Here is a 16,111-nt window from a genome sequence, read left to right on the forward strand (position 1 = left end):
CGTTTTCCCCTAAGTTCAAGGAGAAAAATTTCAGTATTCTTGTCACCTTTTTTCTCCCCACCTTTCCTTCTGCCATGCCTAAACCAGTAACCAATGATAGTTTTACCCAGATGAAACAGTTTTGTGATTAGCACCGTTGATGTACACACGGGGTACAGGAAGTAAATGTTAGGCCTATTTGGATGTACTTTTTAATTTAAAATAGGACAGGATTCAAACTTCATAAATATTTTATATATGCATTAACACTAGTAGTCCATACATCAGATATGTCACATGTGACCTGCAAGTATTTTGAGGGATGAGCAGAAGCTGCATGACATGGAGGGGTTGACAGTGGCCCCCGAACTTGCTGACTGGCTTTCAGTGAACTGCAGTCCACATATGCTCGGTTAGGTGGACTTACGGATTATATCATCTAGTTTTAACTGAACTAATCCTCACAAAATGGACAGTGGCTTTAAAAAATCCCAGGAAGTTAGGAGGTTGGGATTAACATACACACACTACTATGTATAAAATAGATAATCAACAAGGACCTACTGTATAGCACAGGGACCACTACTCAGTACTCTGTAACAACCTATAAGGGAAAAGAATCTGAAAAAGAATAGATATATGTATATGTATAACTAAATCATTTTGCTGTACGCCTGAAACTAACACAACATTGCAAATCAACTATACTCCAATGTAAAATAAAAATAAAAGATTCCAGTAAAGAAACTGTGGATTGAGTATAATACTAATTGAACAAGCATAAGTGAACAGAATGATAAACAAGAACACACAGAGTTGACACGTTTACTCCTAGCCCATCTGTCTGTCAGCTACACTCTGATTCTGATTTACAAACCAATAATGTGGCATAATCAGATATAGCAAGAATTCAAACAAAATTCAACTTAAAATTATCAGGAAGAATATCTGCAACAAAAATTTACATCTCCTCTAACAAGGAACTTCTAAGTGTGTTTTGTGCCCTGAAGTACTAGCTCATGATATTACGAAGCCATCATGATAAGAGGACATTTAAAAATGAAGCCTTCAGGACAGGAAGACAAGCCTCTATAGAATTTCTTTGGTGGAGGGGTCATTTCTAGAAACACATTTTACTAATCTGGACCAAATTTAACGATAAAATTAGGAAGCTTTTTGAGATTTACTGCATGAGAGCTACTTTACGTTAGTAAAACAAACACATAGTATAAGATCTCATATTATAAATCAATATGATACATAATTCTTTAGAATCTTTGCATTTTAAAGAATTCAATAGGTAACCACTAATGTGTTTTCAAGTTTCACGATTATGCAGTGTACACGCCACCTCTGACATTACTAACTGCTAATGCAGTTAGTTACTGCCTTTCTGTTGTCAGCAGTTGTCACTGTCCAACTGTCTTTGGGGAGATGGCTTTATCAGAGCACACTTCTACAAACTTGGGAGCTTCCCCGTTCATTGCCTCGAAGGTAAGCTATTTAATACACACACTGTCTTTGGAAACTGCATGGTGCATGGAAACTGTCTTTGGAAATGCCTATCGTAGACAAAATACTGCAGTGAGTATAAACTTTCTGAGAAAATCTTTAGCAGAAAATATAGTAAGCCATGAAAGAAAATGGATTAAAATCTTAATATATTTGGCTTAGCTTGAGTTTAGGAAAAGCCAAGACAAGGATCAATGACATTCTTTACTGAAATACTGTCTCTCTCCCAAATAAAATATTTCACTCAATCCTTAGTAAGAAAAATGGTGAAATAGAAAGATTTCATTAAACACTCTCTTCAGTTTAGAATTTTCTGACTAGTTATCTTTGTGCTTTTTTCAAATTAATAATGAGGCAGGACTGCTCCTACACTTATTTACATAGGAAGTAGAACAATCATCGTAGTATTTATATTACAAATAAGAAACACTGCAAATCAGAATCTACAGAGTGTCAAATGCTCAAACGCAGTGACCTTCAACTTTAAGAAAACATTAATTTGGTTAACATGCAAAGTCAAAGGCTGTTTTCCTCATTTTCCACACTATACCCGGACAGACATACATGTACTATGTATAGTACATAGGAGGTACTCATTCCACATTCTCTTTCCTTTGGCATTAAATATAGAGTCATAGATTTTTTTTATGGTTGAAAGCATTTGTTCTTCACCCAGAACTTGCCCATTTGGGATAACTTTTTCTTCTATATTAGTAATAAAAATTGTGTTGAAATAGAACTCTCTACTGAAGTGTACATCTATAGCACTTTATTGTCATGGGCAGTACCAATGCCTCGGCCCTGATCACAATGCAACAAATAAAGTTAGTAGTAATCCACTAACCTAAAATATATGTGCCCCAAATCAATGCCACTTTAAAGATAAAAAAGCATTTTGCACACTAATAAATAATGCTATAAATCTTGCTATATTGGATTGCAAATAACTCTGACTGAATGAAATTGCTTGACATGGGATTTACTTACTCTGCACGTTCATAAAAACAGCTTGTTCTCTGACAGCACTCATTCTTGGCAATTTACCACAGCTGTCAGCAGACAATTTGTTCAGATTACTGCTCTGCATAAAAGTGTAACAATCATGAGGATTTATTAGCTGATTATCGTAAAGGTGGCAGTCCGTCTTGCCTGCCAAAATGCAGGTGATAAGAAAGTTAAATAATTACATGCAGATTAACATTATTTCACCTTCACTTGAAATCTGTAGTTTAGCGACAGGTAAAATTTGTTGTTCAAACTTGCAGTACGGTGCACACCACCCAAGTGGGTTTACTGACTTCTTGGCACTTTATCGAGCCCTTAATGGCTTCAGGACATACTGAATACCAGACCGAGGTGAAAGGCGCATTGACTTTAAAATCAGGAGTCCTGGATTTGAGTCTCAGATCAATCACCCCAAATTCACACTAGCTGAACAATCTCTAAACCTCCTTTTTTGCTATACCTCTAAACCTGCCTCACTTTTTGCACCGGCAAAATTGGTACAATAGGAAGCATCCTTGTTACCCCCTAATATTGAACTAATGTATGTAATAATAGTGCCCTATACAGTGTAAAGCACTATTATTATTGTTTCTTTCCATTCATGGTACATTTATTTTTGTGTAAAATTTAACAACCAGATGGCATTAACTCACTTGATATTATAATGGTGAAAAAGTTATAAGTATCTTGGTAAATGCATAGGCTACTTTTTATTCAAATGCAACCATTCAGTATTTTTTAAGTACAAAGATTACTCAGACACCTAGACATCTTAACCCATTAATTCTCCCTTTTGAATTATATGCAAATATCTTTCTTAATTATACTGAAACTTTGTACTTTTCACTAAGGCATGCTGTTCTAATTGCCTTTGCATTTACATCAGGTGTCAAATGCTATATTTATTTAGAGAAGGAACAGCCATAATTTCCAGTATTCAGTCAAACTTCAGGTATTTAGCAAATATTTATTAAGCACCTATTACTTGCCACATACCTTAATAGGTATTGAGGATGCCACAATGAACAAAGCACTCAAAAACCCCTGCCTTCATGAAGCTCACATTCAAGTGATGGAAAATACATGATAAAATAAGTAAGTGAAATGCATAGTATGTCAAATAGTGATTACTTCGATGGAGAAAACAAAGCAGGATAGAAGAAACGTAATGTCAAGGAAAAGAAGTTTCGATTTTAAATAGGGTTGGTATGGCTGTCTCCCTGATGTGACATTTGTGCATAGACCTAAAGAAGGTAAAGAAGCAAGGCAGGTGGACACCTGAAGAAAGAGTGTCACAGATGAAGGGAAAGATCCTGAGGTGGGGAGGTATATGGTGCACCTGAGGAACAGCAAAGAGGCTGGGACAGAGCAGAGGGAGGGAGGGGCAAAGTAGCAGAAGTTCAGGGCAGAGGGATCGCATGGCCAGATCACCAAGAGCATCAGAGGGCTCTGTGAGGATACTGGTTGTACACAGACTGAGATGGGAAACAACTACAGGGCTTTGAGCAGAGGAGTTAAATTATTTTGTTGATGTTATGTGGAAGGAAGGAGAACAGGAGGCTCTTGCCGCTGCCCACATGAAACTGACAGTGGCTTCAACAGGAAACAGAATGATTGAGATGATAAGGGTGATTTCTGACTATATTCTGAAGGAGAAGTTTGCAAGTTGCTGAATGGACTTGATGAGAATGACAGAAAAGAATAAAAAATGACTCCAAGATTTTTAGTGTTAGCAACAAACGAGAGAGAATCCCGATGGAGGAGCAGATCTGGGGCGCTGCGGGTGAGAAGTCTGGCTTTGGACCTGCTGAATTGGAGAAGCCTATTAGACGTCCAAATGGAGATTTCAAGCAGGCAGTTGGACGTGGAGTTAAGGAGTGGATCTATATGTTTGTCGTTGTCAATCTTAGGTGGTATGGAAAGCACAAGGGTGGGTGAAGGCACCATGGGGGCAGGTATAGACAGAGAAGATGCCCAGGGAGTGAGCTCTGAGGGTCTCCAGAATTAAATCAGGAGGAAAACGAGGAAAAATCTGCGGGGGAGATGAAGAAAGAGCATGTGATGAGGTAAGAGGAAAACAGAGCCCTCTGTTCTGGAAGCCAACTGAAAAAACCTGTTTTAAGGAACGAAGCTATCAGACAAGTCCAGCGCAGCTGCTGATCAGGTAAGATGTAGGTTAAACACTGGCCATTGAATTTAGCAACGTGGTGGTCACAGGTGACCTTGACAAGAGCAGTTTGTTGGGGGCAAAAGCCTGACTACGTGGGATCAAGTGAGAATGGGAGTGGCTACCGTTCAGTGTAAAAATAGTTTTCACTGTGTTGACACTCCAGATTTGCAAGTGGCTCTTTCATTCATAGCCAGTCTCATCTTTGTAATAAACAAAGCCCTGTTATAGAGTATACACTTACAAAAACACATTTCAAAAATCATTATATGTGGGAGACCTTCAAGATGGCGGAGGAGTAAGACGCGGAGATCACCTTCCACCCCACAGATACACCAGAAATACATCTACACGTGGAACACCTCCTACAGAACACCTACTGAACGCTGGCAGAAGACCTCAGACCTCCCAAAAAGCAAGAAACTCCCCACGTACCTGGGTAGGGCAAAAGAAAAAAGAAAAAACAGGGACAAAAGAATAGGGACGGGACCTGCACCAGTGGGAGGGAGCCGTGAAGGGGGAAAGGTTTCCACATACTAGGAAGCCCCTTCGCGGGCGGAGACTGCGGGCGGCGGAGGGGGGAAGCTTCGGAGCCACGGAGGAGAGCGCAGCCACAGGGATGCGGAGGGCAAAGTGGAGAGATTCCCGCACAGAGGATCAGTGCCGACTGGCACTCACCAGCCCGAGAGGCTTGTCTGCTCACCCGCCGGGGTGGGCGGGGCTGGGAGCTGAGGCTCGGGCTTCGGAGGTTGGATCCCAGGGAGAGGACTGGGGTTGGCTGCGTGAACACAGCCTGAAGGGGTTAGTGCGCCACAGCTAGCCGGGAGGGAGTCCAGGAAAAAGTCTGCACCTGCCTAAGAGGCAAGAGACCATTGTTTCCCGGTGCGCGAGGAGAGGGGATTAAGAGCGCCGCCTAAACGAGCTCCAGAGACGGGCGCGAGCCGCGGCTAACAGCACGGACCCCAGAGACTGGCATGAGACGCTAAGGCTGCTGCTGCCACCACCAAGCTGCCTGTGTGCAGCAAGCACAGGTCACTCTCCACACCGCCCCTCCCAGGAGCCTCTGCAGCCCGCCACTGCCAGGGTCCCGGGATCCAGGGACAACTTTCCCGGGAGAACGCACGCACGGCGCGCCTCAGGCTGGTGCAACGTCACGCTGGCCTCTGCCACCGCAGGCTCGCCCCGCACTCCGTGCCCCTCCCTCCCCCAGGCCTGAGTGCGCCAGAGCCCCCGAATCAGCGGCTCCTTTAACCCCGTCCTGTCTGAGCGAAGAATAGACTCCCTCAGGCGACCTACACGCAGAGGCAGGGCCAAATCCAAAGTTGAACCCCGGGAACTGCGCGAACAAAGAAGAGAAAGGGAAATCTCTCCCAGCAGCCTCAGAAGCAGCGGATTAAATCTCCACAAACAACTTGATGTACCCTGCATCTGTGGAATACCTGAATAGACAACAAATCATCCCAAAATTGAGGCAGTGGACTTTGTATGATTTTGTCTGTTTAGCTTTACTTTTACCATTTGTCCTAGGGTTCTGTTTTTTTTTTTTAGTATAGTTTTTAGCACTTGTTTTCATTGGTGGATTTACTTTTTAGTTAGGTTGCTCTCTTCTTTCTTTCTTTTTTAAAATTACTTTTTAATTTTTTATTTTTAATAATTTTCTTTTCTTTTCTTTCTTCCTTTTTTTCTCCCTTTTCTTCTGAGCCATGTGGCTGACAGGGTCTTGCTGCTCTGGATGGGTGTCAGGCCTGTGCCTCTGAGGTGGGAGAGCAAAGTTCAGGACATTGGTCCACCAGAGACCTCCTGGCTCCATATAATATCAAACATCAAAAGCTCTCCCTGAGATCTCCATCTCAACGCTAAGACCCAGCTCCACTCAACGGCCAGCAAGCTACAGTGCTGGACACCCTATGTGAAACAACTAGCAAGACAGGAACACAACACCACCCACTAGCAGAGAGGCTGACTAAAATCATAATAAGGTCACAGACATGCCAAAACACAGCACTGGATGCAGTCCTGCCCACCAGAAAGACAAGATCCAGCCTCATCCACCAGAACACAGGCACCAGTCCCCTCCACCAGGAAGCCTACACAACCCACTAAACCAACCTTACCCACTGGCGGCAGACACCAAAAACAACAGGAACTACGAACCTGCAGCCTATGAAAAGGAGACCCCAAACACAGTAAGTTGAGCAAAATGAGAAGACAGAGAAACACACAGCAGATGAAGGAGCAAGGTAAAAACCCACCAGACCTAACAAATGAAGAGGATATAGGCAGTCTACCTGAAAAAGAATTCAGAGTAATGATAGTAAAGATGATCCAAAAATCTTGGAAATAGAATGGAGAAAATACAAGAAACGTTTAACAAGGACCTAGAAGAACTAAAGAGCAAACAATGATGAACAACACAATAAATGAAATTTAAAATTCTCTAGGAGGAATCAATAGCAGAATAACTTGAGGCAGAAGAATGGATAAGTGACCTGGAAGATAAAATACTGGAAATAACTACCACAGAGCAAAATAAAGAAAAAAGGATGAAAAGAATTGGGGACAGTCTCAGAGACCTCTGGGACATTAAACGCACCAACATTTGAATTATAGGGGTCCCAGAAGAAGAAGAAAAAAACAAAGGGACTGAGAAAACCTTGAAGAGATTATAGTTGAAAACTTCCCTAATATAGGAAAGGAAATAGTTATTCAAGTCCAGGAAGCACAAAGAGTCCCATACAGGATAAATCCAAAGAGAAACATGCAAAGACACATATCAATCAAACTATCAAAAATTAAATACAAAGAAAAAATATTAAAAGCAGCAAGGGAAGAACAACAAATAACATACTAGGGAACTTCCATAAGGTTAACAGCTGATCTTTCAGCAGAAACTCTTCAAGCCAGAAGGGAGTGGCCGGACATATTTAAAGTGATGAAAGGGAAAAACCTACGACCAAGAAAACTCTACCCAACAAGGATCTCATTCAGATTCGATGGAGAAATAAAAACCTTCAGAGAGAAGCAAAAGCTAAGAGAATTCAGCACCACCAAACCAGCTTTACCACAAATGCTAAAGGAACTTCTCTAGGCAGGAAACACAGAGAAGGAAAAGACCTACAATAACAAACCCAAAACAATTAAGAAAATGGTAATAGGAGCATACATATCGATAACTACCATAAATGTAAATGGATTAAATGCTTCAACGAAAAGACATAGACAAGCTGAATGGATACAAACATAAGACCGTTATATATGCTGTCTACAGGAGACCCGCTTCAGGTCTAGGGACACGTACAGACTGAAAGTGAGGGGATGGAAAAAGATATTCCAGGCAAATGGAAATCAAAAGAAAGCTGGAGTAGGAATTCTCATGTCAGACAAAATAGACTTTAAAATAAAGAATATTACAAGAGACAAAGAAGGACACTATATAATGATCAAGGGATCAATCCAAGAAGAAGATATAACAATTATAAATATTTAAGCACCCAGCATAGGAGCACTGCAATACATAAGGCAAATGCTAACAGCCATAAAAGGGGCAATCAACAGCAACACAATCATAGTAGGGGACTTTAACACCCCACTTTCACCAATGGACAGATCATCCAAAATGAAAATAAATAAGGAAACACAAGCTTAAAATGATACATTAAACAAGATGGATTTAATTGATATTTTTAGGACATTCCATCCAAAAACAACAGAATACACTTTCTTCTCAAGTACTCATGGAACATTCTTCAGGATAGATCACATCTTAAGTCACAAATCAAGCCTTGGTAAATTTAAGAAAATTGAAATTGTATCAAGTATCTTTTCTGACCACAATGCTATGAGACTAGATACCAGTTACAGGAAAAAAATCTGTAAAAAATTTTAAAAATGGAGGCTAAACAATACACTACTAAATAACCAAGAGATCACTGAAGAAATCGAAGAGGAAATCAAAAAATTCCTAGAAACAAATGACGATGAAAACACGACCACCCCAAACATATGGGATGCAGCAAAAGCAGTTCTAAGAGGGAAGTTTATAGCAATAAAATCCTACCTCAAGAAACAAGACACATCTCAAATAAACAACCTAACCTTACACCTAAAGCAATTAGAGAAACAAAAACACAAAAACCCTAAAGTTAGCAGAAGAAAAGAAATCATAAAGATCAGATCAGAAATAAATGAAAAAGAAATGAAGGCAACGATAGCAAAGATCAATAAAACTAAAAGCTGGTTCTTTGAGAAGATAAACAAAATTGATAAACCATTAGCTAGACTCATCAAGAAAAAAAGGGAGAAGACTCAAATCAATAGAATTAGAAATGAAAAAGGAGAAGTAATAACTGACACTGCAGAAATACAAAGGCTCATGAGAGATTACTACAAGTAACTCTATGCCAATAAAGTGGACAACGTGGAAGAAATGGACAAATTCTTAGAAATGCACAACCTGCCAAGACTGAAGCAGGAAGAAATAGAAAATATGAACAGACCAATCACAAGCACTGAAATTGAAACTGTGATTAAAAATCTTCCAACAAACAAAAGCCCAGGACCAGATGGCTTCACATGCGAATTCTATCAAACATTTAGAGAAGAGCTAACACCCATCTTTCTCAAATTCTTCCAAAGTATAGCAGAGGGAGGAACACTCCCAAACTCATTCTACAAGGCCACCATCACCCTGATACCAAAACCAGACAAAGATGTCACAAAGAAAGAAAACTACAGGCTAATATCACTGATGAACGTAGATGCAAAAATCCTCAACAACATACTAGCAAACAGAATGCAACAGCACGTTAAAATGATCATACACCATGATCAAGTGGGGTTTATCCCAGGAATGCAAGTGTTCTTCAATATACGCAAATCAATCAATGTGATAAACCATATTAACAAATTGAAGGAGAAAAACTATATGATCATCTCAATAGATGCAGAAAAAACTTTCGACAAAATTCAACACCCATTTATGATAAAAACCCTGCAGAAAGTAGGCATAGAGGTAACTTACCTCAACATAATAAAGACCATATATGACAAACCCACAGCCAACATTGTTCTCAATGGTAAAAAACTGAAACCATTTCCTCTAAGATCAGGAATAAGACAAGGTTGTACCCTCTCACCACCATTATTCAACATAGTTTTGGAAGTTTTAGCCACAGCAATCAGAGAAGAAAAAGAAATAAAGGAATCCAAATCAGAAAAGAAGAAGTAAAGCTGTCACTGTTTGCAGATGACATGATACCACACATAGTGAATCCTTAAAGACTCTACCAGAAAACTACTAGAGCTAATCAATGAATTTGGTAGTGTAGCAGGATACAAAATTAATGCCCAGAAATCTCTTTCATTCCTATACACTAATGATGAAAAATCTGAAAGAGAAATTAAGAAAACACTTCCATTTACCACTGCAACAAAAAGAATAAAATACCTAGGAATAAACCAGGTACCTAAGGAGACAAAAGACCTGTAGTCAGAAAACTATAAGACACTGACGAAGAAATTAAAGATGATACAAACAGATGGAGAGATATACCATGTTCTTGGATTGGAAAATGATTGTGAAAATGACTATAGCACCCAAAGCAATCTACAGATTCAATGCAATCCCTATGAAACTACCAATGGCATTTTTCACAGAATGAGAACAAAAAAATTTCACAATTTGTATGGAAACACGAAAAACCCTGAATAGCCAAAGCAATCTTGAGAAAGAAAAACGGTGGTGGAGGAATCAGGTTCCCTGACTTCAGACTCTACTACAAAGCTACAGTAATCAAGACAGTACGGTTCTGGCACAAAAACAGAAATATAGATCAATGGAACAGGATAGAAAGCCCAGAGATAAACCCACGCACATATGGTCACCTTATTTTTGATAAAGGAGGCAAGAATATACAATGGAGAAAAGACAGCCACTTCAATAAGTGGTGCTGGGAAAACTGGACAGCTACACGTAAAAGAATGTAATTGGAACACTTCCTAACACCATACACAAAAATAAAATGGATTAAAGACCTAAGTGTAAGGCCAGAGACTATAAAACCCTTAGAGGAAAACATAGGCAGAACACTCTATGACATAAATCACAGCAAGATCCTTTTTGACCCACCTCCTAGAGAAATGGAAATAAAAACAAAAATAAACAAATGGGACCTAATGAAACTTAAAAGCTTTTACACAGCAAAGGAAACCATAAACAAGACCAAAAGACAACCCTCAGAATGGGAGAAAATATTTGCAAATGAAGCAACTGACAAAGGATTAATCTCCAAAATTTACAAGCAGCTCATGCAGCTCAAAATCAAAAAAACAAACAACCCAATCCAAAAATGGGCAGAAGACCTAAATAGACATTTCTCCAAAGAAGATATACAGACTGCCAACAAACACATGAAAGAGTGCTCAACATCACTAATCATTAGAGACATGCAAATCAAAACTACAATGAGGTATCACCTCACACCAGTCAGAATGGTCATCATCAAAAAATCTAGAAACAATAAATGCTGGAGAGGGTGTGGAGAAAAGGCAACCCTCTTGCACTGTTGGTGGGAATGTAAATTGACACATCCACTATGGAGAACATTATGGAGTTTCCTTAAAAAACTAAAAATAGAACTACCGTATGACCCAGCAATCCCACTACTGGGCACATAACCTGAGAAAACCATAATTCAAAGAGTCATGTACCACAATGTTCATTGCAGCTCTATGTACAATATCCAGGACGTGGAAGCAACCTAAGTGTCCATGGACAGATGAATGGATAAAGAAGATGTGGCACATATATACAATAGAATATTACTCAGCCGTAAAAAGAAAGGAAATTGAATTATTTGTAGTGAGGTGGATGGATCTAGAGACTGTCATACAGAGTGAAGTAAGTCAGAAAGAGTAAAACAAATACTGTATGCTAACATATATATATGGAATCTAAAAAAAAAAAACAAAGGTTCTGATGAACCTAGGGGCAGGATAGCAATAAAGACGCAGATGTAGAGAATGCACTTGAGGACCCGGGGAGGGGGAAGGGTAAGCTCACACGAAGTGAGAGAGTGGCATGGACATATATACACTACCAAATGTAAAATGGATAGCTCGTGGGAAGCAGCCACACACAGGGAGATCAGCTCAGTGCTTTGTGACCACCTCGAGGGGTGGGATAGACAGGGTGGGAGGGAGAAGCAAGTGGGAGGAGATATGGGGATATATGTATATGTATAGCTGATTCACTTTATTATAAAGCAGAAATTAACACACCATTGTAAAGCAATTATACTCCTATAAAGATGTTAAAAAAAAAAGAAAAAAAAATCATTATATGTGACCCAAACTGGAAAATAAAGTGAATAATAAAAAAACTATAACACAGTACACTAGTGTGTGTAGATAATCTAATCCATTCACGTGTTCCAAATTTGGGACTAATTCAGACAGGATCCTTAAAAACCATTATTAGACATTGATGGGAGAGTATTACCCTCCATGGTCAACTTTAAATTTATTCACCATCCACCAATCAACTCCCAGAAGTCTCTAATTTCTAAGTGAATTGAGGCATATCTTAATTATTCCCACCACACACACACAAAAAGATAATTATGTGACATGATAGAGGTGTTAACTATAGCTATGATGGCGATGTTACAATATATAAATATATTAAATCAATACATTGTACACCTTAAATTTACATGTTACATGTAAAGTATGTTTCAATAAAATTAATTAATTTAAAAAATTTAATACAGACAGAGAATGTTGCAACAGCTTGCAAAAGGATTCAGAAAGAGTCATGTACCACAGTGTTCATTGCAGCTCTATTTACAATAGCCAGGACATGGAAGCAACCTAAATGCCCATCGACAGATGAATGGATAAAGAAGATGTGGTCTTGTTTATGGTTTCGTTTGCTGTGCAAAAGCTTTGAAGTTTCATTAGGTCCCATTTGTTTATTTTTGTTTTTATTTCCATTTCTCTAGGAGGTGGGTCAAAAAGGATCTTGCTGTGATGTATGTCATAGAGTGTTCTGCCTATGTTTTCCTCTAAGAGTTTGATAGTTTCTGGCCTTACATTTAGGTCTTTAATCCATTCTGAGCTTATTTTTGTGTATGGTGTTAGGGAGTGATCTAATCTCATACTTTTACATGTACCTGTCCAGTTTTCCCAGCACCACTTATTGAAGAGGCTGTCCTTTCTCCACTGTACATTCTTGCCACCTTTATCAAAGATAAGGTGTCCATATGTGCGTGGGTTTGTCTCTGGGCTTTCTATCTTGTTCCATTGATCTATCGTTCTGTTTTTGTGCTATTTGTAATGAGGTGGATGGACCTAGAGTCTGTCATACAGAGTGAAGTAAGTCAGAAAGGGAAAGACAAATACCGTATGCTAACACATATATATGGAAGTTAAGGAAAAAAAATGTCATGAAGAACCTAGGGGTAAGACAGGAATAAAGACACAGACCTACTGGAGAATGGACTTGAGGATATGGGGAGGGGGAAGGGTGAGCTGTGACAGGGCGAGAGGGAAGCATGGACATATATACACTAAGAAACGTAAGGTAGATAGCTAGTGGGAAGCAGCCGCATGGCACAGGGATATCGGCTCGGTGCTTTGTGACCGTCTGGAGGGGTGGGATGGGGAGGGTGGGAGGGAGGGAGACACAAGAGGGAAGAGATGTGGGAACGTGTGTATATGTATAACTGATTCACTTTGTTATAAAGCAGAAACTAACACACCATTGTAAAGCAATTAGACCCCAATAAAGATGTTAAAAAAAAAAAAAGATGTGGTACATATGTACAATGGAATATTACTCAGCCATAAAAAGGAACAAAATTGGGTCATTTGTAGAGACGTGGATGGATCTGGAGGCTGTCATACAGAGTGAAGTAAGTCAGAAAGAGAAAAACAAATATGACATATTAACGCATATATGTGGAACCTAGAAAAATGGTACAGATGAACCGGTTTGCAGGGCAGAAATAGAGACACAGATGTAGAGAACAAACGTATGGACACCAAGGGGGGAAAGCGGTGGTGGGGGTGGGGATGGTGGTGTGATGAATTGGGCGATTGGGATTGACATGTATACACTGATGTGTATAAAATTGATGACTAATAAGAACCTGCTGTATAAAAAAGTAAATAAAATAAAATTCAAAAATTGGGAAAAAAAAGAAAAGAATACAGAAGACCCTGATGACAGTTTTACTCCTGTTACTTTAATCTTAGAACTCAAATTTAATTAGAAGGTAACTATTCTCTTCTAAACTATTCTAGGACCAAGGGATTCTATTATAATTTGCATTATTTCCACTGTTACCACACAACCTTGACATAAACACATGCAACTCTCTTACCCACCACTTAGATCTAATAATATATTGTTCTTCAGTGGCAGGATGTGTGTAAAGTACAATTTAGTAAGTATAAAGTCAGATACCAAGAGTTTCTGCTGCTATCTGGCCATCAAGTAGCTTGGAAGTGATGATATTTGCCAGGGTCATTTCCTTTTTCTGCAACAGGCATCTTTGTTAAATTAGCAAAGTGTACAACAATTTTGTATTGTCCACTTTGCTTATCTCAAAATTCAACAATAAATCCCTTTACTGTGTAAAATGGTTTAAACTGAGACTCAAAAGCTGTCCTAGGAGTCTTCTTGTTTACCTGTGCTCTTGTTTACTCCAAAACTTTTTGGCTCAAATTGCTTTCTTAGGCAATTATATTTGGCATATGATCAAAAGTGAATGTTTTTTAGTGAGGCTGATGCCAGATAAGTTTTTATTATATTTAGAAAGAAAAGTAACTGGAAATAAATGTAAGTCATTCAAAATAAATGAGAGGTTTAGAAATCCCTATAATTCTTTAATGGTACTATTTGGACTCACCATCCAAGCCAGTTTTAATCCAACCAAGATACTGGGAAGCAGAGCACACAGATTTGCCCATCAAAGCAATGAGGGTGCTGGAGCCCAGGGTTTCTTGATCCTGCTTGCAAGGTCCTCCTGTGTAATAGCCACGGGCATAAAGAGCTCATCCAACAACCCAGGCAAAGCCCAAGCCAGAAACCATATGCAGGTGGTAAACACCTCTAACAGCTAAAAAAATAAGAAGGGAGGATACACTTGCAACTAGATTACTAGTTTATTATGAAAGGATATAACTCAGGAATGGCTGATTGGAAGAAATGCACAGGGTAAAGTATGTGTAAGGGGTGTGGAGCTTCCATGCCCTCTCAGGGCACAGCACTCCCCCAGCACCTGTACATGTTCACCAACCCAGAAGCTCCAAAAATGGATTTCTTCTCTTTTTCCAAACTTCATAAACCTTCTCAGCTCCCCCAGTTGTCTAGAGCAATCACTATGATCTTCACACCAGCCATTTATCACTGTTCTCTCAAAATTCTCCAAATATGGACAAACCCATAGAAACGAGATGAAGTAAGATAAACAAGTCCACCTCTCTGCCAAACATTTCTTAAAATAATTAGGCATGCCCTTGAAGAATCTGTAATATTATCAAGTGAGGAAAAGGGAAAGGTCAGTACAAAATGGGCTGAGAAATTTTCATAATTTCCAAATTTGGAGATGCTTTTCAAAGAAAGAAAAATACGTAAAAGGGTATCTGTCATTATGGGAAAAAAATGGAAAAAAGGATAAGAAGGACTTCATGTAATGTGGACCCAGAAGTACAAGAAGCCAGTACATTTCATCAATTACTTCGTTATTTTACTATGATAAGCAAGTTTGAATACAAAGTAATGAGATTGAGGTAGCAAGTTACATATGACAGCCATTCTGATTTCCTTGTGGTCACCAAATAGAGCTAATGTTGCTATAAATTATGAAAATGAATTAATTATTCAAGGAATATCTAGAAAGCATCTACTTGAAAGTGCTCATAGCTTATTGAGGAAGATGGAAACAGACATATATATATACTAAAATGTATTCAATGTATTAACAGATCTATACTGATACTTAAGCCAGTGGTATATCCCAAAGAGAGCAAGGTAGAACTTTAAGAAAACACTGAAAATAGTATTTTACTGGAGGGAAAAAATATGCAGTGAAAGCTTGTCCTCTAAAAAGGATTGAAATGTCATACAGCATTAGCTTGCAGTGGTGTTTTTCTCATTTCATTTTATAAGTAAAATATTAAAGGTTAACTGAAGCTGATCTGTGACCTCTCACTTTATAATACTATGAAGAAAACCATTGTTTAAAACATATTTCTTAAAATAACAAAAGCCAAAGAGACAAATATATTGGGTTGGATTCCTATTTTTGCTTTTTTAGTGTAAAATTCCCTTTATTATCATTAGTATGTATGCATTTCTTCAGGCTGTATGTTTAGAGACTTGGAAATCATGTCAACTATGATGAAGAAAGAATTTTCTAAACTAACAAATTCTTCTGTACACCA

At 38.9% G+C, this 16,111-nt stretch overlaps 1 protein-coding gene across 16 annotated transcripts in view; it reads right to left on the minus strand.

Annotated features, from left to right (window-relative positions):
- Positions 1 to 16,111, minus strand: part of MCTP1 (multiple C2 and transmembrane domain containing 1) — a 357,505-nt gene that overhangs the window by 199,393 nt on the left and 142,001 nt on the right. The window lies entirely within an intron of this gene.

The sequence above is a fragment of the Delphinapterus leucas genome, chromosome 3, assembly GCF_059928025.1.
Source record: "Delphinapterus leucas isolate spDelLeu-1000000601 "Yukka" chromosome 3, BTC_Dleu_Yukka2, whole genome shotgun sequence".
Lineage (NCBI taxonomy): Eukaryota > Metazoa > Chordata > Mammalia > Artiodactyla > Monodontidae > Delphinapterus > Delphinapterus leucas.